The sequence below is a fragment of the Coenobita brevimanus genome, chromosome 22, assembly GCF_032717465.1.
Source record: "Coenobita brevimanus isolate Jiangsu-jjx chromosome 22, ASM3271746v2, whole genome shotgun sequence".
Lineage (NCBI taxonomy): Eukaryota > Metazoa > Arthropoda > Malacostraca > Decapoda > Coenobitidae > Coenobita > Coenobita brevimanus.
In genome coordinates, this window is record NC_136975.1 from 44,799,521 (window position 1) to 44,822,049 (window position 22,529).

A 22,529-nucleotide genomic window follows, 5' to 3' on the forward strand; every position below is an offset into this window, starting at 1 on the left:
TGATTGCCTTACCTGTCTCAAATTAGTTTCACATGCCTTTGAGTAAATTATCATACTTTCCGCTAATTATTCTTAAATTAGCCTCATATGTCCGTAACCTCAGTCTAATTAGCATCACCTTCTCTTGATTAAATCGTCATACCTGCCGCTAATTAGCCTCACTTTCCATTAATTAGCCTCGCCTGTCAATTGTCTCACGTACCCCATCTGCCCCTAATGTAATGGAATCTCACCTGCTCTTAATTTAGTCCACCTGTCCCTGATATAGCCCCATTTATCTCAGTTTTTTCTTGTTCCATAATTATCTTCCTCACTTCCGCCGCGCCTCCTCCTCCCCCTTCGGCTGACATCCCATTACGCTGATCTCTTGTGCCGTGACCTCTGACCCGACATACTAATCACTCCTGTCTAATTAGTCTCGCCTTCCTCGAAGCAAATCTCACCTGTCACTGATCTTACCTTACTCTTATAATTCTCACCTTCCCCTGTGACTTCTCTTCCTCCTCCTCCTCTTCCTCCTCTAATTGACATCCGAGCATGGTGACCTCCTCTGGCGTGACCTCTGACCTATGACGTAGTGATGTGCAGCACCCTACCCTGTGAAACACCAGGTACAGGGGATGCTCCGTAGTTTTTCTTGAAGCAGTACTCTCTTTTGGAGCTGTATTATCACTTGACTCTGTGCTGTCTTGTGTAGCAGTACTTTCCGTAGCAGGTGGACTTTCTCTTGCCTCTGTACTTTCTTCTGAAGCAGCACTTGAAGTATCCCCTGACATCGTTTTCCCAGGCAGCGTATCTTCCTTATTTCCCTCGTGTCTCGTGCGTATGTGGGTGATGAGGACGTGGGCGAGGCGCGGGCAGGATATGCGAACAAGGGGGCAGACGGTGACGGCGGGGGGTGGCAGGGCGTATGAGGTTTTTACGCTGGTGGTCATTCCCACGGGGTGCCTGGGGTATAGGGTGGAGGGAGACAACATATAGGTAGATAGACTGATAGATAGACAGACAGGCAGACGGAGAGACAAGCAGGCAGAGACAGAGAGAGACTGAGACAGCATATGCAGTGAGAAAGAAAGTCAGGTAAAAGTAGGCCTATAGCTTGGAAGATGGGGTACACAGAAATCCATAAAATTAATCAGGCAAAAACACGAAGGGCAATCAGGAAAGGCTGAAGAGGCGATCAACACGGTCATCAGATTAATTCAGGGGAGTGTGTGTGAGTGCCTGAAGGGTGGTCGATAGTCAGGTGATAGGCGGTGTTGGGCACAAAAAAGACAGACAAACAGAGGTTGATGATGGCTGATACCACCACCATCCAGGGTTTAGTAATGTATACCTAAGATGAATGTGTCTGTCATGGCTGTTTGTCTCTATCTTCATATAGCCTACAAGTTTATCTGTATCCTGGCCTTTATCTGCTATATCTATCTTTATTTGTGTCTGTTTATGGCATCTATATAAGTCTGTCTATCACGGTATCTACCTCCCATTGTATCTGCTGCTTATCTTTTTATGTCTCCCCGTACAGGCAAAGGACCAGTAGGTCTGTTGCTTTTTGCATTCCTTTCTACTTTGTAATTCTTCTCATACTGATCCCCTTCAACTTTCCTTTCTTCGCTGCACTGTTGCATCTCTTTCCCTCTTCTGTCGTTGTTTCAGTGGTCAATGATTTGTTGAAATCTGTGTTTGTATCCCTCCTCAGTTACGGCTGACGTGCAGCACCCGGCTAGCAACGCACTCCCATTCCTTTTCTATGCAGCTTTCTAATAACCATTGCTTTCATTCCTTTATGTATTCATCTCTGAGAACGGTCTTCCTCACCCTGTATTTCTCTCTGCGTATGGCCTCTAGACTTTTAAACGTAATGTGTCCAGGCATCTTGAACGAAGGAGGATTTTTGCTCTCTTGCCCAGTTTTTCCTTGAAGAGACAACTTTTCAGGTTTTCAGTCTTCGTCTCTCTCTCTCTCTCTCTCTCTCTCTTTTTTTTTTTTTTTTTTTTTTTTTTTTAACATGAAAAATATCTTATTTGCCTGATTACAGTGTGGCAGCAGTCTGTATATATATCTATCTATCTGTAAACGCTACCGGGTATCTATCTATCTGTCTGTCTGCAATAAATTAATCTATCTACCTGTCTGCCTAATCGATGCTTGCCTGCTCCCATAACACACCTCATATATTATCTCGCCATCTTGTGTCTCATGCATAATTGAAATGGTTCACTTAATTTGATGAACAAATATTTTTGTCAGGCCCCAAACAAAGTGAGTAAGAGCTAAGAGGTATTTGTATCTGTTTATTTGTGTGTTTATCTGTTTGTTTCTCGGACGGTGTATCTCTGTTTATTTGTTTATTTACATATTTTTGTTTACTAATTTGTCATTTTACTAATACTTGTTTGTCGTTGTTTGCCCATCTGCCCATCTCTTTGTCTCTTGTATCTTTTTTTTTTTTTTTTTTTTTTTTTTTAATGTGCTCGACTCTGGGCATAGGCTTCTCAGCCTGCTCCCAAGGCCCAGTAGTCCTCCTACATATCGTACACCTCTACATGTCACCACTTCGGCGCTAACACCCACCGTCTATATTGAATACATGCTAGGGCTGTCTCATACAGGACTGGTGTATTGGTATTAGCGGGGGTATTTTTACGACATGTCGGCGGGTCTTCTGGTAGATCGGTAAACTCTGCCGTAATGAAATTCAAATCCTTAAACTGTTCCCTGCACCAGCGGGGATTTGAACCTGGGTCCGGTAGGACCGCAAGCCACCTTTCTACCGATTGAGCCTTCTATCTGTTTATCTGTGTGTATACAGAGGCTGTCATGCAGAAGAGATTTGCTACACACACAAAACACACTACTCTCACTCTCTGAACGCACCCACTCATCCCACACACTCGTTCTACACACACCCACGCCCTACACACTCACTCCTTATAGTACAGCATAAGGCGGAGGGTGTCAAGGGCGGCGAAGAAGAGGCAGACTGAGAAGACAACCATCCACAGCATCCTCCTGGGCGTGGTTCGAGCCCTGAAGAGGTGGCTGAGACTGACAAGGGAAGAGTCTTGCAATTGTCGCTTCATTTCCGCCCACACGCCCACCCTCCTCACCATCTTCACGCCCACGCCTTCTCTCTCACCTTCATCCACCACCATCTCTGCAAAAATAGTAATGATGATGATGATGATGATCGTATCGTTTATAATGGCTCCAACATGCTTGCATGCAGCGGCATTGGCTACTTAATGGCAGCTGTCTATGCTGCTCGATCTCTGACAGTCTTCCTGTTCAGTCCTTATTTCTGAGGACACACAGTATGACCTCGTCCCAGATGTTTTTCGGTTTGCCACTCGCAACCCTTCCCTCGAGGTTCACACCTTTTCACTGTCCGCACCCAGTTGTCATCTTCCATCCTTTGTCTAAACCATCTCAATCTACCCCCGCCTCATCACAACCACAATACATTCCTGTCCCATCCTTCCATTCAACTCTTCAGTCACAATCCTACCCCCTCTCCCCCAGGCCTTGCGTTCAGGAATGCACTGCGCAGCCATCTAATCATTGTCATTTATGTTCGTTTTTAGATTGTCACTCAGTGTAGAGTCGTCTGAAGCTAGCACTACATAGGGTGAGTGGATGGGAGGCGCTCTCACATACCACAGTATTTGTAAGCTATTCTGAATTTTGCAAACATTAACGGTGTAAAATTTTAGACACTGGTTGTTTTTGTTTCGATATGTAGTGAAGTGAGAGGGACTGAAGCTCGCATCCTGAGTGGCTCTGGACATTCCGTGACACCTGTTCCTAAGCGATTTATTTTACACATTATACCTCAGTATCTCTTTGTTTGTTATTGATGCATTCTGTGTCGATGTGAAAAATGATATAAATAAAACAAAAGGGAATGTTAAGGTGTAAACTGCAAATTAAGTCGCTGATTAAGAGGTGCTGCTAATCCCATGCCACTCAGACCTACCTGTGTGTTGTGAGGCAAGGTGTGCCGCCTGTGTCTTCTGTCCACTAACTGCCACCCCATCGTACTTCTCTCCCCTCCCTTCCCTCTGCCTCACTTCTCTCCCCCTTCCCCCTCTCCCTTACTTCTTTCCTCTCCCCACCCTCTCCCTACTCCTTTCCCTTCCCCCCCTCTCTTTTACTTCTCTCCCCCTCCCCTTCCTCTACCTCATCAAATCATCTCCTCTCCTTCCATTTGCTTTGCTCTCTACTGTACACCCTCCCCCCATCTTCCTCTTCCCTCCCTCTCTTCACCCCATCTTACTCCTCACCCCCTCCCCTCCCTCTCCCTCACCTTCCCTTCCTCTCCACTTCCCTTGTTCACTCACCACACCCTCTCCCTATCGTCCTCTCCCCTCCCCCTCACACCACACTTTTTCTCAGCCTTTCCCTCCTCCTCCTCCTCCTCCTCCAACACACTTCCTTCTCCGTTCCCTCCTCTCCCCCTCCCCTCTCTTCTTTTCCCCCTCCCCCTCTTCTCCCCCCACCCCTCCCCCCTCTTTTCCTCCCATCTCTCTCTCCTTCATCTTTCTCAACACACCATGAATTCTGTCTGTTGTCCAATCACCCTGTGTATCTTTCTCACCAAGCTGTAAATGGCAGAGGGTAACATTGTACTGGTTATTGCTGTATAATGTAATATTGTAACCTGATCGCGATATTGTAGTACCTAATCTACCCACATGTACACTCGCCGGAAGAAGTACGGGAACAGCTGGATACGAGCGATGTTGTGAATGAGTACTAAGTGGCATTTGTCATCTGGGTTGGTGTGTGTGGGGGCGAGGAGCAGTGCAATATAATACAGTAGTAATAATAAATGAACCCCGTCCTTATGGTACTAACAATAACAAACACCATCTTTTAAATTTGTAGCTTCAGAGGGCGATGTTCACGTGTTTTATTCGTTGTGTCGTGTGGTACGATTCTCCTGTTTTATTCGTTGTGTCTTATGGTACGATGCTTGATTCCTTAATTCAGTAACTTTTTATTTTCATTCTTGTTGTCTTTTTACGATATCATTCATTTTTGGACGTAATGGATGGATACAGGCTGACTTTCGTTCACTTTCACTGCGAGAGGTTCTTCATGAGTTGTATAAAATAGTTTAGTGGTGGCTGGAGGAAAACGAAGATAATAATGTCATCTCAGTAAAGAGGTGCTCGGATGCTTTCCTGAATATGCCCGATGATGATGATGATGATGATGGTAATAACGACAACGGTGATGAAAATAATGATGATGATGATGATGATTGCTGCCAGCCTAACCACTCATATGCCCAGTTTCACCAGGGCACTTTTTCTCTTCTAAAATTAATCACGCCCAATCATCTCTATTTTTATACCGTGAATGACTATTGCCATTATGTTTGAAATATTTATCCATCAAGGGATTTGTTAATCTTTGGCCATCAGGAGGTTATAGAACAATTTTTTCTTGTTTTTCTTCCTGTCTTCATCTTCCTCCTCCTCCTCCTCCTCCTCCTCCTCCTTTTATTATTATTATTATTACCATTATTATTATTATTATTTTATTATTATTTTGCTTATCTTTTTCTTTCTTGGTCTTCTTTATTGTTCTTTTCTTTTTCCATCTTCTTCCTCTCTTCTTCTTCATCTTCTTTTCATTTTCTTTTTTTCTTTTTCCTTGTTTTTTTCCCCTTTTTCTATTGGTGTTCACTCACCCTAACTGTCCTGTATTGTCTAGTCCCGGGCCTCTACGTTCTTCCTGGGTAAGAGAGGAATGGATGGTTGGAAGGATGGCTGGATGGTTTTTGAGACTTGAAAGGGAGACTTTGTTGTATACTTCATATTGTCTTTTTTTTTTTTCTACTTTTTTTTCGGTCGAAGCACTCCCCTCCCCCATCCTCTTCCCACAAATCCTTTGATGCCAGAGAGAGAGAGAGAGAGAGAGATCCCCCAGTCAGTCGCTCTCGTGAGGCCAGTCAGTCGCTCTCGTGAGGCCAGTCAGCTCAGACGTGCTAGAGACCTGTAGTAGTGTTGTGCTAGTGTGCTTTAGTGATCTGTGTTAGTGTGTTGTAGTGATCAGCGATAGTGCTGTGCTAGTGATCCGTGAGTGTGTGTGTTGTGGTGACCCGTAGTGACCCGTGATAGTGTGTGCTACCTTGTGTGAACTAGTGCGTAATGGCTTCCTCGGCAGAGAGCTGTGTCCCCACTGCAGGTACTGAAAAGGACTACCTTGAATTAAAGGAGGAACTTCTCGAACTGAAGCGGGAGGTACAAATTCTCAGGCAGGAGAAGGCACAAATGAGGGAATTGTTGGAGGAGATGTTGGAGGAGAAAGAGAAAAAGGCTGAAGGTTGGACACTTGTTAACAAGGGTGCAACGAAGTTCACTCTTAAAAAGCAAACGGAAATTAAGACAACTAATACATTCGACACACTACGGGACGAATGTGAAGGGAAGAGCAGAGAGGGAAGTAGAGGAGAAGGACGGTGAGAGAACTTCCAGTACAGGTAAGTATAAACAGAACAAGAAAGGTAAGAAAAATGTTGTTGTTGTTGGAGACTCCCAGGTGAGATATCTGAACAGGGCCATGTATACTCCACTCGCTAAACATGTGTGTCTTCCAGGGGCCAGGGTGGCTAATGTGGTAGATAAAATTTCAAATATCGTAAAGGAAAGTGGTGACAAACCCACTGTGTGCCTCAGTGTAGGAGGCAATGATATTAGTAGCCGTAAGAGTGAGGTACTGTGGAAAAGGTACAAGTTGATGTTAGAAAAGGTTAGGGAGAGGGAAGGAACCCCTGTAGTGCTTGGTGTTTTACCAAGGTGGCGGGTTGGAAGGGAATGGTTGAGCAGGGCAATAGGGTTTAATTGCCGCCTTGAAAGGTATTGCAAAGATAATACAATACCTTTCATAGACAGCTGGGACCGGTTTTATGGACGAAGTGCCTTGTATAGTTGGGATGGGACTCATCTTAGCAGGCAAGGAGTTACTGTTTTAGCTGGAATGATAGATAGGGAGTTGGAGGGATTTTTTCGAGATTGAGAAGTAGGTGTACAGGAAGATGCAGCAACTACAGTCAGAAATCATTATTACCATGTTTGGATAGATGCATCGATACTTGCAAAATTAAGAACAAGTTCAACCAATAGTGTAGATACATCCACTCAGGCACCTCAAATTGAGCAGGCGATGATAGATGATAGAACAAGCGATGATAGAAGGGCGATAAGCGATAGTACAAAAAATTGTTATATTAGTAAAGTAAAGAGTTTCCCAGTTAGTAATAAAATAAATAACAGTAAATGCCAAGGTAAAGGCATAACTACTCGTAATAATCTGAAAGTGTACTACACAAACAGCCGGAGTTTACGTAATAAAATGGATGAACTGAGGGCTTTAATTTGTACAGAGAAAATAGACATTGCCGTTATTAGTGAAACTTGGATGAATACAGACACTCGAGAATTTTTAGCAGAATATCAGATAAAAGGCTATAATATTTTTGTGTCAAACCGTCAGGGAAGAAAGGGGGAGGGGTAGCTATTTATGTAAAGGATTCACTAAACTGTTACAATAAAGCAGACATTAAAGTAAATAGGGACACAGAAAGTGTCTGGGTTGAAATTAGTAACAATAGGGAGAAATTAGTCTTAGGAGCAATTTACAGATCTCCAAAATTAAGTAGAGCTGATAGTAAATACCTCTGGGAGGAAATTAGGAAAGCATCACAGTCCAGCTTAGTAATAATTGTTGGGGACCTTAATCTGCCAAGGATAGATTGGAGAAATCAGACAGGAGATGCAGAGTCAGAGGAATTTCTAGAGGTAGTACAGGATAATTTCCTTTATCAGTATATCAGGGAGCCCACCAGAGGTAATAATATACTAGATTTGGTTTTAGCTAATAAAGAAAATATCATTAGCGATATAGAGGTTGGTGGACGACTTGGTAATAGCGATCATGAAGAAATTAAGTTCAAATTTATTTGGGATGTCTGTTCCACTGAAAATACCTCCACCGTTCCTAATTTTCGTCTAGGAGATTTCGATGGCTTAAGAGCTTATTTTCGAACGGTATTCCACAGGGAGATTAGCTATTTGAGGGAATGTCAGGTTAGTGGGGATCCCCAGGTCATAGTTCAGGCGCAGGAAGCACGTGGGGACGTCCGTCAGGTGTCTGTGAGGGGGGAGGTGGTAGATAGGAATGTAGTCCAGGTGACGGAAATTAACTCAGCTCCAGTACCAAACAGACGTTCGACCAGTGAGAAGTATAACGAGTTAATAAATATAATATACGGAGGCCAAGATAGATATATTCCTTCAAAACCGTTTAGAACTAACAATTCAGAACCAAGATGGTTAAACAACAGATTAAAATCTCTCATAGGCCAAAGGAAAGGAATATATAGAAAAATAAAACGTGGAGAGGAACACTTACGTAACCGGTATCCAATTTTAAATAGAGAAGTAAAGAGGGAGATAAGAAAAGCAAAGAGAAGTTATGAAATTAAGGTTGCAAGTGAATCAAAAGTAAACCCCAAGGGTTTTTATCAAATGTACCGAACGAAAAATAAAGATAGGATAGGACCACTCAGAACAGAATCAGGTGACATTACCAGTGAAGATAAAGAAATGTGCTCCATCCTAAATAATTATTTCATATCAGTATTCACCAAGGAAAATCTAAGCCTGGTCCCTCAAGCAGCAAATATTTACCATGAGAATACGGAAAATATTCTTAGTAAAATAACCATTAATAAGGAGGACGTATTGAAAGAAATTAACAAGTTAAAACCTCAAAAATCGCCAGGTCCGGACGATATATATGCAAAAAATTATAAAAGAAACCAAAGAAGAATTATGTCAGCCACTTTTAACGTTATTTAATGACTCTTTAAGTTCAGGAGAAGTTCCAGAGGCGTGGAAAACCGCAAACGTAGTGCCCATCTTTAAAAAGGGTGATAAATCAGCTGCGTCGAATTATCGTCCGATAAGTCTAACGTCAATAGTAGGAAAAATGTTAGAGTCAATTTTGGCAAATAAGATTAGAGAACACTTAGAAAAGATTTAATCTTATAAACGAAAGTCAGCACGGATTCAGGCAAGGACGATCCTGCCTCACAAATTTGTTGTCATTCTACTCGGAGGTCTATGAGGCAGTAGATAGCGATAAAGCTTACGATGTTATTTATCTGGACTTTAGTAAAGCTTTTGATAGAGTCCCACACGAAAGGTTAGTTAGAAAGGTTCGAGCACACGGTATAGACGGCGATATCTTAAAATGGATAGAATCCTGGCTGAAAGGACGAAAGCAGAGAGTATTAATAAATGGAACTAAGTCGGACTGGGGATTAGTAACTAGCGGTGTACCACAGGGTTCAGTACTCGGTCCCTTATTATTTATCATATATATAAATGATCTAGACTTAGGAGTCAATAGCAGCATCAGCAAATTTGCCGACGATACAAAAATAGGGCGTATCATTAACTCGACTGACGATTGCCATTACTTACAAAAAGACCTCGATACATTGTCCAAATGGTCTAAAACTTGGCAAATGGAATTTAACGTTGAAAAATGTAAAGTACTTAACGTAGGCAAGACCATTGGAGATACTAAATACAGCTTAGATAACAAAAGAAATTAGCAAATCGGAATGCGAGAGATCTAGGAGTTATGATTAGTAACGACCTTAAACCTAGGCAACAGTGCATTAATGCGAGAAATAAAGCAAATAGGGTCCTAGGATTTATTTCGAGAAGCGTGAGCAATAGATCATCTAAAGTAATACTGAAACTTTATCTAGCATTAGTAAGGCCACATTTAGACTACGCAGTACAATTTTGGTGTCCTTACTATAGAATGGATATTAATTCGTTAGAAAATGTACAGAGAAGAATGACTAAAATGATACATGACGTCCGGAACCTGTCATATGAAGACAGACTGAAAAGACTAAGTCTGCATTCGCTAGAGAGGCGTAGAGTAAGGGGAGACTTAATTGAGGTTTTTAAGTGGATGAATGGTATAAATAAGGGAGATATTAGCAAGGTACTTAAAGTGAGCATACAGGATAGAACTAGAAATAATGGTTTCAAACTAGAAAAATTCCGTTTCAGAAAGGAAATCGGTAGAAATTGGTTTGGTAATAGAGTAGTAGACGAATGGAATAAGCTACCTAGTAAAGTAGTTGCTGCCTCTTCCATTGAGAGTTTCAAGCATAGGCTAGATAAGCATATGACAAATAAGGGGTGGATATAGAATAAAGAAAATATTATAACCAATACTAACTAAAAAATAAATTTTCTTTTCAGGTTACACTATGATAGTCTCTATTCTCCTTTCACACTTTCCTGTAAAATGTCCACGCCAGTTTTTCTATACGGCGTGGTGTTCTTTCTGACTTTTTCCTGCCGGCTTCGGCTGGAGGGTTTGGAGGGCGGGGGAGAGCCTTCTTCTTTGCTATCCTTATCTCATTCTAGTAGTTCAGTTACTCTTCTAGGAGCTGCCTAGCATGGGCCAACCGGCCTACTGCAGTTATCCTCTCTTCTTATGTTCTTATGTTCTTATAATCTGAATCCTATCGTCTGAAGCCAACAAGAATAAATTGACAATGGCGTCACTGCACTTGAAATTTGATTATAGTTACCCTTGCCTCTGTTATCAGCCTATCATAGAAAACGGAGATCATCGAAATTTGGTACGGTATATACAGTAGGTAGACTTATATCTTACCTATGCTCTCATATCGTCATCCATCCCCACTCTTCCCCTTTTTATACGCCCGAGCTTATTATTTTCTGCTTTGTGTCATTATTTTGTACATGGCCTTGGTGTTTTAGGGGACTTTCTCACCTTCTGTCCTTACCTGGTTTTTGATTCCTTGCCATACAGGTAACACAGATTTTATTTATGTTTATTATTTCACTTTCTGATTTTTACGTGTTTATGAACAGGTATTTCCGTCTTATACCTCTTCTTCTGTACACCTTGCCAGACTGTGATGCGGCCAGTACCCTTCCCTATTACCGTACCAGCACAAACACTCCAATTTTCCCACACTGTAATGCTCCTCTCTCCCCCCCACTACCACCACAACCTCCACACCACACCCACTCACCACATGAACCACACACTCACAACACAACACAGTCCTTCAACGTAACTTCAACAAAAGCCCACAGGAAGGGACCGATCGAAGTTGCCGATTTCCTGCTCTCAACAGGGTTCAAAACGAGAGGAGCCAACAACAACAATAACAACAACACCACCAACAACAAATTCCTCACGTACTGTAGTGTCGTGTCTCTACTGTGTTCTTAGTTAACTCTCTCTCTCTCTCTCTCTCTCTCTCTCTCTCTCTCTCTCTCTCTCTCTCTCTCTCTCTCTCTCTCTCTCTCTCTCTCGTGAAATAGTTTGTGTTCATTTTATGCCGTATGTCGTGTCCCTGACGAGAACACGGTATGCTATTGAAGGAGAGGGGGACGAAATTAAAAGTGTGTGTGTGTGTGTGTGTGTGTGTGTGTGTGTGTGTGTGTGTGTGTGTGTGTGTGTGTGTGCGTGCGTGCGTGCGTGTGTGCGCGCGCTTAGGGAGAGACTGACAAATGTGGAATTGCCATGTGTATGTGTGTATTCAAAGTGACTGAAGAGAAATTGCCGTGCGTGTGTGTGTGTGTGTGTGTGTGTGTGTGTCGTGGTTTTCCGTTTCTGTCGTAACAGCCTCTGATATCCTTTTAGGGCCCAGTGCCTGCTGTCGATAACTGTGTGGCCATTAGTTTACCACGTTGTATATAGATAGATAGATAGAGAGAGAGAGAGAGAGAGAGAGAGGACATAAAAAAGCTTCCAGTAAAAGATAATTTGTAACCATTAATAATTCACAATAATAAGGTCTCCGGAAGAGTCGTAGTTGAACACACACACACACACACACACACACACACACACACACACACACACACACACACACACACACACACACACACACACACTTTTAAAAATCATTCCTTCCTTCAGTCTTGCCCCATGAGTTTCCACCTGCCAAATAGATCCCAGTTCAAGCCTCAATACACGCTGGCAGTCATTTATTTATCAGTTATTGGTTAGTCAGTTAGTGATATAAATTGGAATGTGTTTGGCAGTATTTGGGGGCTTTGTGGATGTTAAGTGTGATTGGTTAGTTATTGATTCGCTTTTTATGTTCGTTTTATTCTCTCTCTCTCTCTCTCTCTCTGCCCATCTACCAGTCTATCCATTTATGTATTCCATCATAGTATAAATGGAGTGTATGACCCAAAAATAGTTAAGATGAGAACAGGAAAATTCTCATATATTGTAATTGCTCGGTGAAAATGCCCAGAACCTCCACTTACTCATCATCCAAGTCCTCGTAATTCATCATCATCATCATCATCAATATAATTCCTTCGTAAATAAAGCTAGTGTGAGGAAGGACCCAGAAACATCAAACAGTGAAGTGTGTTGAAATGAGTCACACAAATTACAGATGCGTTTCACATACACCTGTGTAGTAGAGTTACCTGGAAAATTTAATTACAGGTGTGGACATTCATACCGATTTCCTTTATTGACATAGTAGACACCTTCAGTAATCGTTTTCAAGTCCCAGGGGTGCAGTAACCAGAGCACAATAACTTTTTCAGAACATTGGTAAGAACATTATAACTGATCGACTATATAATGAAGGGAAATTATCGTCCGCAGTTGTTCATGATAACTGTTGTACCGTGAATAATACCGTCCAGACCTCTCTTATACACTTTTCCTAATGCCCACAGCAGCTTCACGCCTACTGACCAAGTGCTTCACGCTCTTCGTATAGTCACTCAGAGCTCCCCCCTCCCTCAAATCCCTCCGACAGCCCTCTCGTAACGCAGTTTTTTACTTCCAGGAAGAATAAAGACATTAGGGTGTTTTTTCACCCTCCTCTCTTTGTCTTTGCTGCTGAAACAGGAAACACTTCATGGTAATCTCCATCTCGGAAAAAAAAAAAAAAAAAAAAAAAGGAACAGGAGACGTGGGTGGATTGTATGGTCCCTTGTTCTTCTTGCAAACCCAGTTGGAGTTACGACAAGCAACTGATAGTAAGTTTTTCTGTATTCAGTTTGTTGTCAGGTAACAGAACTGGGTCATTCTCACATCTTGAATACTAAGTCGTGGTTGCATGACCTTTGAAGAGCCTTGGTTAGTTATGAGTTAGGAACGATTCTTTTTGGTTACGAGTACTGATCAAAGATACCCACTAATCTGACTACACTTGGCCATCAGCCGAGCCGAAAGAGGGTAAAGGTTTTTATCAGGTCAGAGTAAACGAGCTATATGAAGTGTAGGAAGCGTATGTCAGATGTGTGTCAAACGTAGAAGGTTGGGTAAAGGAAGCCGGGGAGTATTGTAGGAAGGGGAGGGGAGAGGTGGTAGGTCACGCTTATTTCGTTTATGATTGACTCTACCTTCACACCTATGATACAACTGCTTGACGCTTAAACTGATAGCCTCACGCCCCTGGAAAACGTGTTCACTAGTCTTTCTCTACTTCCCAGTCTGTGCACCGTGTCTCCGAGGTAAGCTGGGTGGTGTATGAACTGGTCAGAAAGTACAGAGTTCACCACCTTCAGTGTTCAGTTCCCCACATCTTAATTAGTGGTGGACAGTGGTAGAGGGTAGAGTGTTGTTGATGTTGCCGTATCTGAATGTGAACCCGATGGACTTCAGGCTGAAATTGCCCTTCTTTAGCCCGCAATCCTTCTTTCGTGAGATATGGAAGGAGTTGAGGTACGTTAGGAGACAGGGAGTTGAGAGACGTTTGTATAACCAGGTAGCTCCATTGTCGCTGCCTGGTTATATTGATGCCACCACGTGAAGGCGACCCTCCCCACCACCAGGGTACACAGTGCAGCTTCGTGGTGAGGGGACTTGTTTGGGTTCTTCGGTGGGATAGCGTTTTGCCCGTCTGCCTGGGGACATTCTGACTGAGAATATTTTGCAGTTTTTTGTCTAATATACTTACGAGATTCTCTCTCTCTCTCTCACACACACACACACACACACACACACACACACACACACACACACACACACACACACACACACACACACACACACACACACACACACACATGACCAAGACTAATCCTCCTTCACCTTCTGGCCCATTGTCGGTATTAATACAAACGACGTCCCACCACGATACAGGCAGCTCTCTTTAGCGATACAAGAGGGGGGGGGGTTCATGTACCGCTTTGTATCCCGCATCAGGTACGTGTCAGAAGTCAAGGTGTCGCAGTGGCCAACACACGTACGCACATAGGCACTCGGATCTTCTTGGTCTTGGTGTTTAGTCCACACAGATTAGAGGTAAATATACTCCTGCACCACTTAAAATATGCTCCTGTTCCACTTAAAATATGCTCTTGTTCCACTTGAAATATGCTTCTGTTCTACTTAAAATATACTGTACTTTTGTTCCACTAAAAATATGCTCCTGTTCCACGTAAAATATACTCTTGCTCCACTTAAAATATGCTCTTGTTTCACTTAAAATATGCTCTTGTTCCACAAAAATATGCTCTTGTTCCACTTAGAATATGTTCTTGTTCCACTTAAATTATGTTCTTGTTCCACTTATAATATGCTCTTGTTCCACGTAAATATGTTCTTATAAAATATTTGACTCTTTCCCGGTTATTGTATTTTTCTCTGTGTTTTGTGTAATTAACTCTAATTTGGAGTCTACTGTAAGTTTCTGTACTTTTTTTTTTTTGGGGGGGGATAGGGACAATTTTTTAGGTGTTGGAGATATTGATGATAACGATGATGATGATGATGATTGATACTGTCCACCAAATTCATCCATTGGTGTTATTCTTGATTATTAATTCATGTCTTTCCTATTCCTCTTGTTTTTTGTCAGTTGCTTTATTATTGAGCGTTACTTTTTCCAGTCCCCCTTGCTTATCTGTATATATTATTCTTTGTTAATCTGTTTATTTAGTTATTTATTTATTTTTGTGTTCGCGCTACTCCCCTATCGACGTAATTCTTTTTTTCGTCACCTTTTTTACCATAGCTCTTCCATAACCTTTTTTTTTTTTTTTTTTTTTTTTTTTTTTTTTCCGCCATACTCTTTCTTCATCCTAATTCTTGATCTTCACTTATCTGTCCTTCATCCTCCTTTATTAGCCGTATTTTTTATTGTACCTTATTTCATTTTGTATCCCCTTTGCGCCTTCCATTAGCTGTTTTCTTTATTATTTATTCGTTGCCTTACTGATCCCCATCTCCCTCCATTACCATTTTACCTTTTTATAGCCCATTACCCATTAGCTGGCCTCTTTTGTGGTCCTAAATACCTACCCCCCACTTTCCCTCTCGCCCTTCATCTCCTTCCCTCTCTCCTCCCCATTTCTTTTCCTCATTCTCCATTACTTCCTTTCTCCCTTCCCCATGTTCCTCCCTCTTGGTCTTACGCCTTCAACTTCCTCTTCACCCTCCTCTTCCCTTCTTCCTTTCCCTTTCTTCCACTTCCTTTCTCCCACCCCCATTCCATACCATCCAACTCCCTATTCTCTTTCTCATCCCCCTCCCTCATCCTGTGCCTATTCCTTCATCTCCCCTCCTCCCTCTCCCTCCCTGATCTGTTTCCTCCAATTCCCTCTTCCCAACCCCCTCTCCTTCCCCTCTCCTTCCCCATTTTTCTTCTTCTCACTCCATCTCTGCCTTTCCTCCCCCCCCCCCTTCATCTCACTCTGTCTTTCTTTCTTTCTTACTTCATTTCAGTTCCTCCTAATCCCTCCTCCCCACAACCTGCATCATTTTTCTTCAGTCCAATCTCCCCAACCTCCCTCCTCGTTCTTTTCTCCCTCCTCTTTTTTTCTCTCCTGCTCCTCCTCTTGCTCCCATCCTCTCCCCGTCTCCCTCCTGCCTCTCTCTTCACTTTTCTCCTCCCTTTTTTCTTCTCTTTCCCCTCTCTCTCTCTTCTCTTTCCTCCTTCCTCTGTCCTTTCTTTCCCCTCTCTTTCCTCCTTCCTTTATACTTTCTTTCCCCCCTCTTTCCTTCTCTTCTCTCTTTCCTTCCATTCCATTTCCCACATTCTTTTTCCTACATTTCCCTCCCCACCTTCAGTATTGGTCAAAAGTTAATAATCTCACCAGTGGGAAATAAATTAGCTGGGATTTGAAACGATGGAAAACAGAGAGAAAAACAAAATGCTGGTTGATCTGTTCATTAAATACGTATATATTCACTAGAGCAGATTAAGTATGAAAAAAAAACACACACACACACAGACACACCGATAGCTCTTCAGGAAAATTAACAACACACTCTCCACTTGATATTGATGATGATGATGATAATAAGCCTTTAGCATAGACGTATCCCCACCATATGGTAAAGAATGAATAGATGTGCACTAATAAGTATGGCCATTTCATATATAGGGGCATAAACTAGGACTCTATACTATCTTCAAGAAATGAAGATGATCCACCTAGTAGTTTCCAAGGTACAGCTATTTACAGATTACTTTCTTTATATGCAAATACCTCTTAAAATACTTACAATGTAGCAATTTCATATATAAGGACATCTATTTACAGATTACTTTCTTTATATGCAAATACCTCTTAGAATACTTACAATGTAGCAATTTCATATATAAGGACATAAACAAGGACTCATACTCTATCTTCCTTTAAGATATGAAGAGAATCCAGCAAAAAGTTTCCAAAATATAACACAAGACTGATTTTTCCTTATATGGTCATATCTCGTCAAGTACAGACAGTATGGCAGTTTTACATATACGGCATCAGCTAAGACACATACTCTATCTTTGTGTGTGATATGAAGCCAATCCACTGGGTAGTTTCCGAAATACAGGCCCGGACGGAAAGACGGACAGAGAGACGGACTGGCAGGGGCGATTCCTATATCCCCACCATATGGAAAAATGGTGGGGATGATAATAATAAGAGTAATAATAATAATAGTAATAATAGTAATAGTAATAATGATAATAATAACAATAATGATAATAATAATTTATCAAATTCCACTTTTCTCACAGATCCAGTATGGGTGTAAGTGCAAGTGTGGGTGGGGTGTGGATAGTGGTGGTGGTGGGGTGTAGCCTCCTGATAGCACGTATACCACAGGAAATCCAGGCCATCACCTATCAGAGAGTGAGTATACAGTCCTCTTGTTGTATGCAGGGAGAGAGAGAGAGAGGGGGGGAGGAAGGAAGGGAGGAAGAGAGAGATCTACAAAGACAGGTATAAACTCAAAAGGTCTTACATTCCATACAGAGAGAGAGAGAGAGAGAGAGAGGCTTAAAACGAATGCCTATTAACCCCACGAAGATCATAAAGGCAGGCAATGAATTTCTAAGTCACAAGCATCCCCTGGAAAAATCTGACGGGCAATCGTGTTTAGTCTACATCCAGGAAATACACGTTTTTCATTATGTCTTTTTTCCTGGGACTTTACTCTGTTGCATCAGGTCATTTTTCCTTTTTTCCTTTTCATTTCCTTTTAGTTATGGCAGTAATTGGATGTTTTTTTCCTTTCGCTTCCTTCGGGTTATTGCAGTATTTTGATTTTTTTCCTCAGTTTTCTTCCACACATTTTATCACAGTGGAGAGATGTTGTGTTAATTTTCTTTTCCTCATACAGTTCAGGTACATTTTTCATTCATCGTTATTATCCATTTTCTCCCGGCCATTACAGTGCTTTAGGGATGTCTTTTATATTTTCTTTCTTATTCAGTTCCACGTAAACTCTAGCCTGCATTCCACTATTTTATGGGAAAATTAAATAGATTCTTTTTTTCGCCTGTTTCTTGTAGTTTAACGTGGACACCAACCATGCGGCGTTCCAGCTGTGCCCCCCAGAGACGAGCTACCTGCCTTCCACACACCTGCACCTGCCCCACGTCTATTGTGCTTACCTCTGCTCCACACTCTCCAACTGCAAATTTTACCTGTACAGAAGTAAGGATGGATGGATGTTGTCTAATACTTTATCTTTTGTGCATGCCTCTAGTCCACACCCTCATACTACGTTTTTACACACACACACACACACACACACACACACACACACACACACACAATAGAAACATCATTGGGAAAGCATAGTCTTATAAAGAATAGAAAAACCAGCGTATAATAAAAAAATAAGTAAAAAAGTCAGTACAAATAAAGTTAAACCATTAAAGCCAAGAAAAGGGCAAGGTAAAAAAGAAAAATTAATGACAGCAGACAGACCACTAGCCAAACCATCCTACAGCGCGATACGTAAACTTTGCTTAGAATCTGACCACCCCATCCACTTCGGCTCTTCCTTAGTCCTCACCACTTGTGCGAACGAGGCGTAGCTCTTTCTAGTCGAGTCGCTTTTGACTGCACCATAAGCCGTCATTAGCCAGCAATGAGACTTTCCTTAAGCTCTTGTGTTTTTCGTATAAGTAACCTGCAATAATGTTTTATCTGTGGACTTTGCTTTACTGGGCTTTTTTTTTTTTTTTTTACCTTGTCCTTGTTCCATGGCTTTATTGGTTTGACCTCAGTATACTCGTTCATGAGGTGTCTGATTACCTGGAGCCCCAACGCAGCACAGGTGAATAAATGATCGTGTGTAATGGCAAATATAACATAGACATCAGCGCTTCGATTGTGGTGATTTGTCATATAAAAATTGCAGGTCTATAACACGATTTATGATTTGCTATGCGTGACCAATTACTTCTGTTTAGTGATGCCTTCAGTACGATGACATCTTGAGTTTATCCTTGCAGTCTTTAGGTGATTTTATTTATTTTCATTTTTGGAGAGCGTCACACCTAAAAAAAAAATCGTCTGGTGCAGGATAAATTAGGCGTCGTCTTGGTGAGAGGGATTAATGTGTCAGATAGAAAGTGGAAGTTCATTACAGGATTTATGATGTTAGTTAGCATGGTCATTTTACCTGTTCATTAAGTTGTCTCACTCACACAAAGGGTTCAGGTGTCAAGATTAATAAGTGTCAAGTGAGCGTGGCGGAAACAGAAAGCTACCTGTTTTAGTAGTGCATTAAGTGGAATTATATCTGTGCTGTTGTCGATGATTATTACTGCAGTTAGAGTATATGATTTTATTTATTTGTTATAATTTTTTTATTTTGTTAGTCATTCCATGCTTAGGTAGAAAGAGGTAATGTGATGATGATGATGATGATACTGATGATGATGATGATGGTGGTGATGATGATGATGATGACCTCTCCTCCCCCCTACCAGACAACGAGTGCCAATTTAACCACGTCACCTTGACCTCCGGGTACTCAGCTCCTGCCTCACCAGGGGTCGAACCCGGGTACCAGCCATATTCCTCCACTACCCCAAGACAGGACGTTGCCTACCTCGCCACGGTCACCGCATCATCTAACCTGTACGATGATTATAAGTTTGAGGATATGCTGGTGGGTATGATGATGATGAAGATGATGATGATGATGATTCTCTCTCACTCTCTCTCTCTCTCTGTCTGTCTGTCTCTCTCTCTCTCTAAGAAGCTCCGGCAACCTAACTTTTTTCTTCTTTACTTTTTTCTTTTAGGTTCGAGACTGGAATAGTGAGTGGGTGTTTTTTAAGAGAGGAAATTTCTTTGGCTATTTTATTTATGGTAGGCTACTTTATTTATGATATTTTGTAACAGTTGTTGTTTTATTATTATTATTATTATTATTGTTGTTGTCGTTATTTTTATTATAATTTAGTATCATCAGTATCATTGCTGCTACTACTGCTACTACTACAACTACTACTACTACTTCTTCTTCTACTACTACTACTACTACTACTACTACTACTAATAATAATAAGGTAGTAAATTGGGGGTATAATTCCCTTACCAGCTCCAGACGATTTTACTCAGCATAGAGGAGACAGAACTTGAGAGGTTAGATAATTTAGACTCGTATTCGCGTAGAGTAAGAAGGCTCCCTAGCACCTCTTCCTTAGCGATTTATTTTTTGGATATGTATGTCTGGTAATCGTTCTGTACGTTGTTTATGCAGAGTATGGTACTTTTGTAAGACTGTATAATTAACACAGAGTAGGACTGTAAGGTGTAATTATATAAATCGCTAAGGAAAAGGTGTTAGGGAGCTTTCTTAACCCACGGGATACGGATCACAGCCTTCGATTTCTCCCCCTCAGCTGAATAAAATCGTCTGGAGGTAACAAGAATAAAAGAAAAAGTAGGTCATCGGACTGAATGGGTTAATGGGGCGAGATTGATGGCGTAAGGGGAGTAAAAGATCTCTCTCTCTCTCTCTCTCTCTCTCTCTCTCTCTCTCTCTCTCTCTCATTTTTACTCTCCCTGTGCCCAATACTTCACCTCCTCTACTTCCCACTTTCCTGCGCTGTCAAATATTCCTCAGCTGAGAGAGGCGTTGTCTGTTTCTCTGCCCGTAAATACTAAAGTTCGCCTCATTTTTCTCCTCTCCTGCATATTTCTTTACTGGCTAAAATTCACAAGCTGAGGGAGGCTGTGCGTGTCCCTTCCCATAAATGATTCTCTTTGATACGATGCGTCTGGGAGGGAAGGGACGGATATCCCTAAGTGTGAAGTAGGAACAGTGGAATAGTGGATGAAATTTTGCCTCTGAGTGTGCGTCTGGCCCTTGATTCCTTCTTCTTTACTTAAAAAAGAAAATTATGGATAGAACTGCATTGGAGGCAACACCTTTAGTTATACAATTCTCTGCACTTTTGTCAGTTGATTCAGTTCACGAGAGATCACAATGATAAACTGTAAAGCCATATTAATGTTAAAAATGTGCATGAGGGGGATGCTTTCAGATGTCGCGGATATAAATAAATACAAACGTCCCTCAGTTCCCCTCTTGCTCCATGAAAGAAAGTTGGTGGATTGCAGAACAATAATCTCAGCCTGCAGTCCACCGGGTTCACGTTCAGATGAGCCTGGGACCACAACAGGATCATTTGAAATTCAGATTTTTGGCAGGAAACTCAGTGTTCTAATAATAGTTGCCGTAAATTCATCTCTTAAGTCCAGGCTGAATAAAATCGTCTGGCGGCATCAGCAGAGAGAGAGAGAGAGGGAGGGAGGGGGGGGTATATCGTTGTGCAAATTTAACCTGACAGTATTGCGTTGTGGATGTCAGGTGTATGAAGTGAGGATAGAGTTCAATGTGGGAGGTGTCACATTGAATTCAACACAATATAGACTGCACTGGCACTACCTGTTTTATATACCTGTTGTTCACGTATTATGTTCACATATTAGCTCCATTTATCCGATGAGAGAAAGGGTATGGTGGTGGTGATGATGATGATGATGATGTTACGTTGATCCATATGATGATGTAAAGTAGATGATGATGATGATTCCTCCCTCTCAGACGTCCGGCATCCTGTGCACTCGTCGTCTGCCGAACTGTCCGTGCACCCTCAACGCTACAGACGAGTACGTGACCGTGGACCTGGGTCAGACCTACTACATCAAGGAAATGCGCATCTACGCCGCTGACCCCGCTGCTAACGTCTCCGAGAACTTCAACATTCACGTGAGTTTTATTTTATTATTATTATTAAGAATTCCTCATTGTGTGAAGTTGTTTTTGATATTGTAGATATTATTATTATTATTATTATTATTATTTTTTTTTTTTTGAGGGAAGATCTAGAAGGCTGGCATTCCAAGACCGTCCGACAGAGAGACTTGAAATTTTCAAGAATGATGTATCATGGGTTCAGGCATCGTTTGGCACAGTTTTTTTTTTTTTTTTTTTTTTTTTTTTTTTTTTTTTTTAGCACTGATGCCGCACTAGCGCCTTGTATGTTATTTTTTTTTTTTTTCAATTTTTGTTCCTGTGCAGCAAAAACTACTGAATCAATTGCTTTGCAGATGTTCCAGTATTTAGTCGTCAGCATATACTAGTGCTTCTGGGTAATTGAGATCCAACAGATGTTCTTGTCGTTGTTCTTGTTGTTGTTATATACTCCAACCTCTTCAGCCCAGTGACGTCTTGTACTAATCTGTTTACCTTTACCTGGCCCTGATTTTCGTCCTTTTGTGGCTCATTTCACGTAAACTGGTGGAAGGAGATACTACTACAGTTCCACATGCTTCCTTAACACTTCTTCGTGACCAGCATCATATTCTTGTGTTAATCCGTTCCACTCCACATCCATCCCATAGCACTTCTTCGTGACCAGCATCATATTCTAGTGTTAATTCATCGCCCTCTACATCTTTCCCATAGCACTTTTTCGTGACTAGCATCATATTCTAGTGTTAATCCATTCGTCTCCACATCCACTCCATAACACTTCTTCGTGACCAGCATCATATTCTAGTGTTAATCCATTCCTCATCCCATCCCTCCGATAGCACTTCTTCGTGACCTGCATCATATTCTAGCGTTAATCCTTTGCTACGACTCAGCGTTCAGGATGGACAGATGGCAAGTTTAGGTCAAGTTAGAGTAAAAAGAGTATAGTTTTGTCTTGCCACCTC